Below are 13,280 nucleotides of genomic sequence, written 5' to 3'. Positions count from 1 at the left end.
CTGCAGTTGCCGACAGGCAAGATGCAGCCTGGCACTTCTCAAGGGGTTAACGGACTTCGGCCCAAGTGCCTCATCTCGCCAACTAGACCAAATCACTTTCCATGGCCCCGTGGGAATGCCCTCAATGGGAAGTGTTGGGCTTCAGCAACCATGACACAGGTTGGAACCCCACAGCGGAAATTAGGCCACCTTCCTGGCCACGTATAGGCAAGCTTCCAACTGGTAGGCTTTGCGGCCCTGACCACTGAGGAAACGCTCAAACGCTACACAGCCTCGTCCTAAGTGCCCTCCTCCTGCCTGCAGGGCGACTCGACTCTACTTGAAGCCACAGACATCATGTGAACACGGAGACACTGAACAGCAGGGAAGACACACCGCAAGCCTGTCTGCTTTGATGATGCCCACCCCACCCCACGCATCCTGGCAATTCCTCCACTGCCACGGCGACACTACCGAGGCACTCACAGTGATCAAAGGCACTGTCCCCGACGACCACAGACAGACTTTCAACGGAAAACCTTTGCCACACGAGGGGACCTGGAAACTTGAAAGGGCACAGTGGCTGTCCACGACAGTGCGCCTGGCGTCGCAACAGTGCCCCCACCTCTGTCCCCCCAACGGACTGCTCCAGGTAAACCTCTGGCTGTTCGCAAGCCGAGTCATGCCCCCCCGGGAGAAGCACTTTCGCTTTGCACATTCCCAAACAACGGAACGATTAGGCCAAAGGGGATGTTCGCATAACTAAACATCCTCCAAGGAGGCCAGCAGAGACGCGTCACCATGTCAATCCTCTTTACGTCTCGCAAGACACCCTTTGGGTGTCTTTCCCATGGCAATGGGATTCCAACTCTACACAGGTTACCTACCTCACCTCATCCACTTGAACTGCCAAAGCCATCCCGTCCATAGGCAGCTGATGCCAGCCCATCACGAACATGACACATCCTTGGGAAGCCGAGGCCAGCACCTGCAACCCAATTATGATAGCCTATTCCACGACATCACAAAGGACATGTCCTCATCTTCCCTTCCCTTCCTGTACGGGCCATCAGTGATCCACGCAGGTTTAAATTCAGCACTCATTCCTCTCCCCACTCCACGATGACCCACTTGGCATCAACACTGTGCCGGGAGTTAAAGTAGAGAAGCAAACAAGGGCAGCAGCGAGGCCTAATCCATCAGCCCCTTTCCGCCGATGCCCAACCGAGCTCACCCCCGCCCATTGCTCCAGCCTCACTAGGCACTCAAGAAGCTCACCGTGAAAAACGCAAGAACAGGGAGGGCCACAGGCCTGGCCTCAGGTTCCAGGCACCAACCAGGGACGCTTGCTCATTTTGGCTTCCAGAATCAACCCCCAAAATGGCATGCACGAAGCGTGATCCTGGCCAAAACTCACCTCCCAACTGCAAGCTAACTGGGCCTAGACCAGCACACACTCTGACTCTTAAGACCAGCAGGAGAGCCTGCCCCCTCGCATTCCCTCAACAGCCATTCATCAGGGACCCGGGATTCACAGATAACACAGCTTATGTGCAGACACGGTCAACCCTCAGACAGGAACCCCTCCAATACTGGAGTCCTTGGTGGTGTTTGCATGCATGTCAGCGGAAGACACTGGCCCTCATTCCTAACTGTCCTCTCCCCCTGAGAGAGGAAACGTGCTGAACCTCAGTTTCGATGACGAGACGGTAGAGTGTTCTCACTCATTTGGCTCAGATTTTCCAAGGAATGCATGCAAGGGTGACATCATCATTCCAAGCACATGCTGGGACGGTGCAGAACACAACCGGGGTCTGCGCGGGACACTGTACAGGAGCCATGAGCCTGGGCTACCCCAAAAGCCTGGAGAATCCACAGCCCTCAGGCCACTCAGCAAGGGGAACAATCAATCCACTCTTGCAGCCATTGGTTCCCGTCTGAGGAAAACCTAATATCTAACGGCACATCTTGGAGTGCTTGAATACCTACCATCCTGAGTTATCCACGACCACGCTCGGGGACATGGGCCCGCCTCACTTTTTCCAGTTCTTCTTAGCACCTCCAGTCATCAGAGCACACGAAGGTCTTCTTGTTTGTGCCGACGGCCAGCCTTTCCCAGCAACTGCACCTGAGAAGTGGACAGAAATCACCGAGGCTTCATAAGTGGACCGGTGTCCTCACAGGACATGATCCATAAAAACAGTTACCTGGCCTTGAGCTCTGAAACTGCTTCCCAAGGACCTCTAACCCTTACCGAGAATTGACTGCATGTCTGATAGTACGACTGCAGGAAGTTAGGCACATATGTTGGCCGGTGTCTGAGAGGCTGTATGTGTGTGTTCACGCGTGTGCGCATGTGTGACTGTGACTACGCATGCGGACGTGCTTGTGGGTTTCTCTGTGTGCCGCTGCATACGCGTCTTGGTCTCTGTGTGTCCCTATGGCCCTGTGAAGAGGAGTCCAACAATAAAAGAAATAGTTTATACACAGCACCCTGGTTAGACCCCTAACTAAAATGAGAAAAAACCCTGTCAGCTTTAAGAGGCCGCAGGCACACTTTGACCCCCAGGGGCTGTTGAAATAGTCCACGGACTCCCGCTCTCCTACAGCCAGGCCTTCTGACCAAAACACAAAGCCTCGACGAGACCTGCCTCCGGGCCTTGGCTGTGACATCTACATGCACCTCGAGACTCTGTCAGCTACCAGTATATCTGATGGGCATTTGGGGTCACTCGCAGCACTTCCGGAAGCAAGGGAACTCCCATGGTCGGGCCGACACCGACCGGCAGCTGTCTGCTGCCAAGATGCAGTCTGAAAACACTCAAGGGGCTAACGAACGTGGGCCCACGTGCCACTTCTCGCCAACTAGGCCTAATCACTTTCCATTGACCCGTGGGAATGCCCACCACAGGAAGTGGTGGGCTTCAGCCACCATGACCCATGTCGGATCCCCACGGCGGAAACTAGTCCACATTCCCAGCCACGTCTCAGGCAGCTCCCATCTTGAATGTTCGCGGCCCTGACCCCTAAGGAAACGCTCAAACCCTTGAAAGCCTCGTCCTACATGCCCTCCTCCAGCCCACAGGGCGACACGACCCTACTGGAAACCACAAACATCTTCAGAACACGGGAACACTGAACACCAGGGAAGACAGACCGCAAGCCTGTCTCCTTCGTTCATGCTGATCCCACACCATGCATCCTGGAAATTCTCCACTGCCACAGTGACACTACCGAGTAACTCACAGTGATCAAAGGCATGGTCCCCGAGGACCACAGACAAACTTTCAATGGAAGACCTCTGCCATGCGAGGGAACTTGGAAGCCTGAAAGGGAACAGTGGCTGGCCACGGCAGCACAGCAGGCATGGCAATGGGGCCCCCATCTCTGCCCCACCAATGGACTGCTCCAGATAAACCTCTGGCTGTTCGAAAGGCCTGCGTGCTACACCGGCCGGTCGCGTCATTCCCCCACGGGAGAAACACTTTCGCTTTACACATTGCCAAACAAGGGAACAAAGCGGCCAAAGGGGATGTTTGCATAACTCAACTACCTGCAAGGAGGCCGGCACAGACGCCTCACCATGTCGATCTTCTCTACTTCCCGCAAGACACCCTTTGGGTGTCATTCCTCGGGCAACGGGATCGCAACTCTACACAGCTTACCTACCTCAACTCACCCACTTGAACTGCCAAAGCCAACCGCTCCATAGGCAGCTTAGGCCAGCCCATCACGAACAAGACACATTCTTGGGAAGGCGAGGCCAGCGCCTGCAACCCAATGATGACAACCCATCCCACGACATCACACAGGACCTTTCCTCATGATACCTTACCTTTCTCTCCAGGCCAGCAGCCACCACCCAGGCTGAAATGCTTCACTCGATCCACACCCCACTCCACGAAGATCCACTTAGCGCCAACAGTGTGCCGGCAACTTCAGCAGAGGAGCTGACAGGGGCAGCACTGAGGCCTAAACCATCAGCCCCCTTCCGCCATCGCCCAACTCCAGCCCACGCCCGCCCACGGCTCCAGCCACGCGGGGCAGTCAAGAACCTCACTGCACGAAACACAACAACAGAGAGGGCCACAGGCCTGGCCTGAGGCTCCAGGCTCCAACCAGGGAAGCTTGCTCATGTTGGCTTCCATAATCAACCTCGGAAGCGGCATGCACAAAGTGTGATCCTGTCCAAAAATCACCTCTCCAAGCTGCAAGCTTACTGGGTCTATACCAGAACACACTCCGACCCTGAAGACTAGCAGGAAAGCCTGCCCTCTTGCATTCCCTCAACGGCCTTTTAGCAGAGACCGGGGATTCATAGATGACCCAGCTTATGGGCAGACATGGTCGACCCTCAGACAGGAGCCCCTCCAATGCTGGAGCCCTTAGTGGGGTTTGCATGCCTGTCAGCAGGGGACGTTGGCCCTCACTCCTAACTGTCCCATACTCCCGAGACAGGAAACGTGCTGGACCTCACTTTCGATGAGGAGACGGTAGAGCGTTCTCACTCATTTTGTTCAGATTTTCCAAGGAATGCATACAAGGGTGTCATCATCGATCCAAGCACATGCTGGGACGCTGCAGAACACAAAAGGGAAGGCCGTGGGTCTCTGCAGAGGAGCCATGACCTGGAAGTACTCCAACTGCCTGGGGAATCCACAGTCCTCAGGCCACTCAGCAAGACCAACAATCAATCCACTCTTGCAACCATTGGGCCCATCTGTGGAAATCCTAATATCCAATGGCACATCTTAGTATGGGTGAATGCCTACCGCCCTGAGATATCCACAGCCTTGCTCGGCAACGTGCACCCGCCCCACTTTGTCCAGTTCTCCTTAGCACATCCAGTCATCAGACAACGCGAAGGTCTTCTTCTCTTTGCCGACAGCCAGCCTTACTCTGCAACTGCACCTGAGACGTGGACAGAAGTCAGGCAGGTTTCTGAATTGCACAAGGGTCCTCAGAGAACATGATTTTTGTGAACACTTAACCTGGGCGTGAGCCTGGAACCTGCTTCCCAAGTACCACTATCCCTTACCGAAAACTGACTGTGTGTCTCACAGCACGACTGAAGGAAGTTACGCACGTACATTGCTCGGTGTGTGAGACGCTGTATATGTGTATTCACACGTGTGGGCGAGTGTGACTGTGACTGTGCACGAGGATGCGTTTGTGGATACCTATGTGTGCCGCTAAACACGCGTCTTGGTCTCTGGGTGTCCCTGTGGCCCTCTGCAGACGCCTCTAACAGTAAACGTCATAGTTTATACACAGCACCCTGGTTGGACCCCCAACTGAAAGGAGAAAGACCCCTGTCAGCTTCATGAGGCCGCATGCGAACTTTGAACCCCAGGCTGTCAAAATAGGCCACAGACTCCCGCTCTCCCACAGCCACGCCTTCTGACCAAAGCACAAAGACTGGACGAGACCTCCCTCCCGGCCGTGGGTGTCACACCTATGTGGACCTGGAGATCCTGCCACCTACCACCACATCTGATGTGCCCTTGGGGTCACTCCCAGTGCTCCCGGAAGCAAGGTAACCTCCCATAGGCAGGCTGACACCGACCTGCAGTTGCCGACAGGCAAGATGCAGCCTGGCACTTCTCAAGGGGTTAACGGACTTCGGCCCAAGTGCCTCATCTCGCCAACTAGACCAAATCACTTTCCATGGCCCCGTGGGAATGCCCTCAATGGGAAGTGTTGGGCTTCAGCAACCATGACACAGGTTGGAACCCCACAGCGGAAATTAGGCCACCTTCCTGGCCACGTATAGGCAAGCTTCCAACTGGTAGGCTTTGCGGCCCTGACCACTGAGGAAACGCTCAAACGCTACACAGCCTCGTCCTAAGTGCCCTCCTCCTGCCTGCAGGGCGACTCGACTCTACTTGAAGCCACAGACATCATGTGAACACGGAGACACTGAACAGCAGGGAAGACACACCGCAAGCCTGTCTGCTTTGATGATGCCCACCCCACCCCACGCATCCTGGCAATTCCTCCACTGCCACGGCGACACTACCGAGGCACTCACAGTGATCAAAGGCACTGTCCCCGACGACCACAGACAGACTTTCAACGGAAAACCTTTGCCACACGAGGGGACCTGGAAACTTGAAAGGGCACAGTGGCTGTCCACGACAGTGCGCCTGGCGTCGCAACAGTGCCCCCACCTCTGTCCCCCCAACGGACTGCTCCAGGTAAACCTCTGGCTGTTCGCAAGCCGAGTCATGCCCCCCCGGGAGAAGCACTTTCGCTTTGCACATTCCCAAACAACGGAACGATTAGGCCAAAGGGGATGTTCGCATAACTAAACATCCTCCAAGGAGGCCAGCAGAGACGCGTCACCATGTCAATCCTCTTTACGTCTCGCAAGACACCCTTTGGGTGTCTTTCCCATGGCAATGGGATTCCAACTCTACACAGGTTACCTACCTCACCTCATCCACTTGAACTGCCAAAGCCATCCCGTCCATAGGCAGCTGATGCCAGCCCATCACGAACATGACACATCCTTGGGAAGCCGAGGCCAGCACCTGCAACCCAATTATGATAGCCTATTCCACGACATCACAAAGGACATGTCCTCATCTTCCCTTCCCTTCCTGTACGGGCCATCAGTGATCCACGCAGGTTTAAATTCAGCACTCATTCCTCTCCCCACTCCACGATGACCCACTTGGCATCAACACTGTGCCGGGAGTTAAAGTAGAGAAGCAAACAAGGGCAGCAGCGAGGCCTAATCCATCAGCCCCTTTCCGCCGATGCCCAACCGAGCTCACCCCCGCCCATTGCTCCAGCCTCACTAGGCACTCAAGAAGCTCACCGTGAAAAACGCAAGAACAGGGAGGGCCACAGGCCTGGCCTCAGGTTCCAGGCACCAACCAGGGACGCTTGCTCATTTTGGCTTCCAGAATCAACCCCCAAAATGGCATGCACGAAGCGTGATCCTGGCCAAAACTCACCTCCCAACTGCAAGCTAACTGGGCCTAGACCAGCACACACTCTGACTCTTAAGACCAGCAGGAGAGCCTGCCCCCTCGCATTCCCTCAACAGCCATTCAGCAGGGACCCGGGATTCACAGATAACACAGCTTATGTGCAGACACGGTCAACCCTCAGACAGGAGCCCCTCCAATACTGGAGTCCTTGGTGGTGTTTGCATGCATGTCAGCGGAAGACGCTGGCCCTCATTCCTAACTGTCCTCTCCCCCTGAGAGAGGAAACGTGCTGAACCTCAGTTTCGATGACGAGACGGTAGAGTGTTCTCACTCATTTGGCTCAGATTTTCCAAGGAATGCATGCAAGGGTGTCATCATCATTCCAAGCACATGCTGGGACGCTGCAGAACACAACCGGGGTCTGCGCGGGACACTGTACAGGAGCCATGAGCCTGGGCTACCCCAAAAGCCTGGAGAATCCACAGCCCTCAGGCCACTCAGCAAGGGGAACAATCAATCCACTCTTGCAGCCATTGGTTCCCGTCTGAGGAAAACCTAATATCTAACGGCACATCTTGGGGTGCTTGAATACCTACCATCCTGAGTTATCCACGACCACGCTCGGGGACATGGGCCCGCCTCACTTTTTCCAGTTCTTCTTAGCACCTCCAGTCATCAGAGCACACGAAGGTCTTCTTGTTTGTGCCGACGGCCAGCCTTTCCCAGCAACTGCACCTGAGAAGTGGACAGAAATCACCGAGGCTTCATAAGTGGACCGGTGTCCTCACAGGACATGATCCATAAAAACAGTTACCTGGCCTTGAGCTCTGAAACTGCTTCCCAAGGACCTCTAACCCTTACCGAGAATTGACTGCATGTCTGATAGTACGACTGCAGGAAGTTAGGCACATGTGTTGGCCGGTGTCTGAGAGGCTGTATGTGTGTGTTCACGCGTGTGCGCATGTGTGACTGTGACTATGCATGCGGACGTGCTTGTGGGTTTCTCTGTGTGCCGCTGCATACGCGTCTTGGTCTCTGTGTGTCCCTATGGCCCTGTGAAGAGGAGTCCAACAATAAAAGAAATAGTTTATACACAGCACCCTGGTTAGACCCCTAACTAAAAGGAGAAAAAACCCTGTCAGCTTTAAGAGGCCGCAGGCACACTTTGACCCCCAGGGGCTGTTGAAATAGTCCACGGACTCCCGCTCTCCTACAGCCAGGCCTTCTGACCAAAACACAAAGCCTCGACGAGACCTGCCTCCGGGCCTTGGCTGTGACATCTACATGCACCTCGAGACTCTGTCAGCTACCAGTATATCTGATGGGCATTTGGGGTCACTCGCAGCACTTCCGGAAGCAAGGGAACTCCCATGGTCGGGCCGACACCGACCGGCAGCTGTCTGCTGCCAAGATGCAGTCTGAAAACACTCAAGGGGCTAACGAACGTGGGCCCACGTGCCACTTCTCGCCAACTAGGCCTAATCACTTTCCATTGACCCGTGGGAATGCCCACCACAGGAAGTGGTGGGCTTCAGCCACCATGACCCATGTCGGATCCCCACGGCGGAAACTAGTCCACATTCCCAGCCACGTCTCAGGCAGCTCCCATCTTGAATGTTCGCGGCCCTGACCCCTAAGGAAACGCTCAAACCCTTGAAAGCCTCGTCCTACATGCCCTCCTCCAGCCCACAGGGCGACACGACCCTACTGGAAACCACAAACATCTTCAGAACACGGGAACACTGAACACCAGGGAAGACAGACCGCAAGCCTGTCTCCTTCGTTCATGCTGATCCCACACCATGCATCCTGGAAATTCTCCACTGCCACAGTGACACTACCGAGTAACTCACAGTGATCAAAGGCATGGTCCCCGAGGACCACAGACAAACTTTCAATGGAAGACCTCTGCCATGCGAGGGAACTTGGAAGCCTGAAAGGGAACAGTGGCTGGCCACGGCAGCACAGCAGGCATGGCAATGGGGCCCCCATCTCTGCCCCACCAATGGACTGCTCCAGATAAACCTCTGGCTGTTCGAAAGGCCTGCGTGCTACACCGGCCGGTCGCGTCATTCCCCCACGGGAGAAACACTTTCGCTTTACACATTGCCAAACAAGGGAACAAAGCGGCCAAAGGGGATGTTTGCATAACTCAACTACCTGCAAGGAGGCCGGCACAGACGCCTCACCATGTCGATCTTCTCTACTTCCCGCAAGACACCCTTTGGGTGTCATTCCTCGGGCAACGGGATCGCAACTCTACACAGCTTACCTACCTCAACTCACCCACTTGAACTGCCAAAGCCATCCGCTCCATAGGCAGCTTAGGCCAGCCCATCACGAACAAGACACATTCTTGGGAAGGCGAGGCCAGCGCCTGCAACCCAATGATGACAACCCATCCCACGACATCACACAGGACCTTTCCTCATGATACCTTACCTTTCTCTCCAGGCCAGCAGCCACCACCCAGGCTGAAATGCTTCACTCGATCCACACCCCACTCCACGAAGATCCACTTAGCGCCAACAGTGTGCCGGCAACTTCAGCAGAAGAGCTGACAGGGGCAGCACTGAGGCCTAAACCATCAGCCCCCTTCCGCCATCGCCCAACTCCAGCCCACGCCCGCCCACGGCTCCAGCCACGCGGGGCAGTCAAGAACCTCACTGCACGAAACACAACAACAGAGAGGGCCACAGGCCTGGCCTGAGGCTCCAGGCTCCAACCAGGGAAGCTTGCTCATGTTGGCTTCCATAATCAACCTCGGAAGCGGCATGCACAAAGTGTGATCCTGTCCAAAAATCACCTCTCCAAGCTGCAAGCTTACTGGGTCTATACCAGAACACACTCCGACCCTGAAGACTAGCAGGAAAGCCTGCCCTCTTGCATTCCCTCAACGGCCTTTTAGCAGGGACTGGGGATTCATAGATGACCCAGCTTATGGGCAGACATGGTCGACCCTCAGACAGGAGCCCCTCCAATGCTGGAGCCCTTAGTGGGGTTTGCATGCCTGTCAGCAGGGGACGTTGGCCCTCACTCCTAACTGTCCCATACTCCCGAGACAGGAAACGTGCTGGACCTCACTTTCGATGAGGAGACGGTAGAGCGTTCTCACTCATTTTGTTCAGATTTTCCAAGGAATGCATACAAGGGTGTCATCATCGATCCAAGCACATGCTGGGACGCTGCAGAACACAAAAGGGAAGGCCGTGGGTCTCTGCAGAGGAGCCATGACCTGGAAGTACTCCAACTGCCTGGGGAATCCACAGTCCTCAGGCCACTCAGCAAGACCAACAATCAATCCACTCTTGCAACCATTGGGCCCATCTGTGGAAATCCTAATATCCAATGGCACATCTTAGTATGGGTGAATGCCTACCGTCCTGAGATAGCCACAGCCTTGCTCGGCAACGTGCACCCGCCCCACTTTGTCCAGTTCTCCTTAGCACATCCAGTCATCAGACAACGCGAAGGTCTTCTTCTCTTTGCCGACAGCCAGCCTTACTCTGCAACTGCACCTGAGACGTGGACAGAAGTCAGGCAGGTTTCTGAATTGCACAAGGGTCCTCAGAGAACATGATTTTTGTGAACACTTAACCTGGGCGTGAGCCTGGAACCTGCTTCCCAAGTACCACTATCCCTTACCGAAAACTGACTGTGTGTCTCACAGCACGACTGAAGGAAGTTACGCACGTACATTGCTCGGTGTGTGAGACGCTGTATATGTGTATTCACACGTGTGGGCGAGTGTGACTGTGACTGTGCACGAGGATGCGTTTGTGGATACCTATGTGTGCCGCTAAACACGCGTCTTGGTCTCTGGGTGTCCCTGTGGCCCTCTGCAGACGCCTCTAACAGTAAACGTCATAGTTTATACACAGCACCCTGGTTGGACCCCCAACTGAAAGGAGAAAGACCCCTGTCAGCTTCATGAGGCCGCATGCGAACTTTGAACCCCAGGCTGTCAAAATAGGCCACAGACTCCCGCTCTCCCACAGCCACGCCTTCTGACCAAAGCACAAAGACTGGACGAGACCTCCCTCCCGGCCGTGGGTGTCACACCTATGTGGACCTGGAGATCCTGCCACCTACCACCACATCTGATGTGCCCTTGGGGTCACTCCCAGTGCTCCCGGAAGCAAGGTAACCTCCCATAGGCAGGCTGACACCGACCTGCAGTTGCCGACAGGCAAGATGCAGCCTGGCACTTCTCAAGGGGTTAACGGACTTCGGCCCAAGTGCCTCATCTCGCCAACTAGACCAAATCACTTTCCATGGCCCCGTGGGAATGCCCTCAATGGGAAGTGTTGGGCTTCAGCAACCATGACACAGGTTGGAACCCCACAGCGGAAATTAGGCCACCTTCCTGGCCACGTATAGGCAAGCTTCCAACTGGTAGGCTTTGCGGCCCTGACCACTGAGGAAACGCTCAAACGCTACACAGCCTCGTCCTAAGTGCCCTCCTCCTGCCTGCAGGGCGACTCGACTCTACTTGAAGCCACAGACATCATGTGAACACGGAGACACTGAACAGCAGGGAAGACACACCGCAAGCCTGTCTGCTTTGATGATGCCCACCCCACCCCACGCATCCTGGCAATTCCTCCACTGCCACGGCGACACTACCGAGGCACTCACAGTGATCAAAGGCACTGTCCCCGACGACCACAGACAGACTTTCAACGGAAAACCTTTGCCACACGAGGGGACCTGGAAACTTGAAAGGGCACAGTGGCTGTCCACGACAGTGCGCCTGGCGTCGCAACAGTGCCCCCACCTCTGTCCCCCCAACGGACTGCTCCAGGTAAACCTCTGGCTGTTCGCAAGCCGAGTCATGCCCCCCCGGGAGAAACACTTTCGCTTTGCACATTCCCAAACAACGGAACGATTAGGCCAAAGGGGATGTTCGCATAACTAAACATCCTCCAAGGAGGCCAGCAGAGACGCGTCACCATGTCAATCCTCTTTACGTCTCGCAAGACACCCTTTGGGTGTCTTTCCCATGGCAATGGGATTCCAACTCTACACAGGTTACCTACCTCACCTCATCCACTTGAACTGCCAAAGCCATCCCGTCCATAGGCAGCTGATGCCAGCCCATCACGAACATGACACATCCTTGGGAAGCCGAGGCCAGCACCTGCAACCCAATTATGATAGCCTATTCCACGACATCACAAAGGACATGTCCTCATCTTCCCTTCCCTTCCTGTACGGGCCATCAGTGATCCACGCAGGTTTAAATTCAGCACTCATTCCTCTCCCCACTCCACGATGACCCACTTGGCATCAACACTGTGCCGGGAGTTAAAGTAGAGAAGCAAACAAGGGCAGCAGCGAGGCCTAATCCATCAGCCCCTTTCCGCCGATGCCCAACCGAGCTCACCCCCGCCCATTGCTCCAGCCTCACTAGGCACTCAAGAAGCTCACCGTGAAAAACGCAAGAACAGGGAGGGCCACAGGCCTGGCCTCAGGTTCCAGGCACCAACCAGGGACGCTTGCTCATTTTGGCTTCCAGAATCAACCCCCAAAATGGCATGCACGAAGCGTGATCCTGGCCAAAACTCACCTCCCAACTGCAAGCTAACTGGGCCTAGACCAGCACACACTCTGACTCTTAAGACCAGCAGGAGAGCCTGCCCCCTCGCATTCCCTCAACAGCCATTCAGCAGGGACCCGGGATTCACAGATAACACAGCTTATGTGCAGACACGGTCAACCCTCAGACAGGAGCCCCTCCAATACTGGAGTCCTTGGTGGTGTTTGCATGCATGTCAGCGGAAGACGCTGGCCCTCATTCCTAACTGTCCTCTCCCCCTGAGAGAGGAAACGTGCTGAACCTCAGTTTCGATGACGAGACGGTAGAGTGTTCTCACTCATTTGGCTCAGATTTTCCAAGGAATGCATGCAAGGGTGTCATCATCATTCCAAGCACATGCTGGGACGCTGCAGAACACAACCGGGGTCTGCGCGGGACACTGTACAGGAGCCATGAGCCTGGGCTACCCCAAAAGCCTGGAGAATCCACAGCCCTCAGGCCACTCAGCAAGGGGAACAATCAATCCACTCTTGCAGCCATTGGTTCCCGTCTGAGGAAAACCTAATATCTAACGGCACATCTTGGGGTGCTTGAATACCTACCATCCTGAGTTATCCACGACCACGCTCGGGGACATGGGCCCGCCTCACTTTTTCCAGTTCTTCTTAGCACCTCCAGTCATCAGAGCACACGAAGGTCTTCTTGTTTGTGCCGACGGCCAGCCTTTCCCAGCAACTGCACCTGAGAAGTGGACAGAAATCACCGAGGCTTCATAAGTGGACCGGTGTCCTCACAGGACATGATCCATAAAAACAGTTACCTGG

This window comes from Balaenoptera borealis (assembly GCF_965194805.1).
Source record: "Balaenoptera borealis genome assembly, chromosome: 3".
Taxonomy (NCBI): Eukaryota; Metazoa; Chordata; class Mammalia; order Artiodactyla; family Balaenopteridae; genus Balaenoptera; species Balaenoptera borealis.
Note: the sequence above shows the minus strand (reverse complement) of the source record.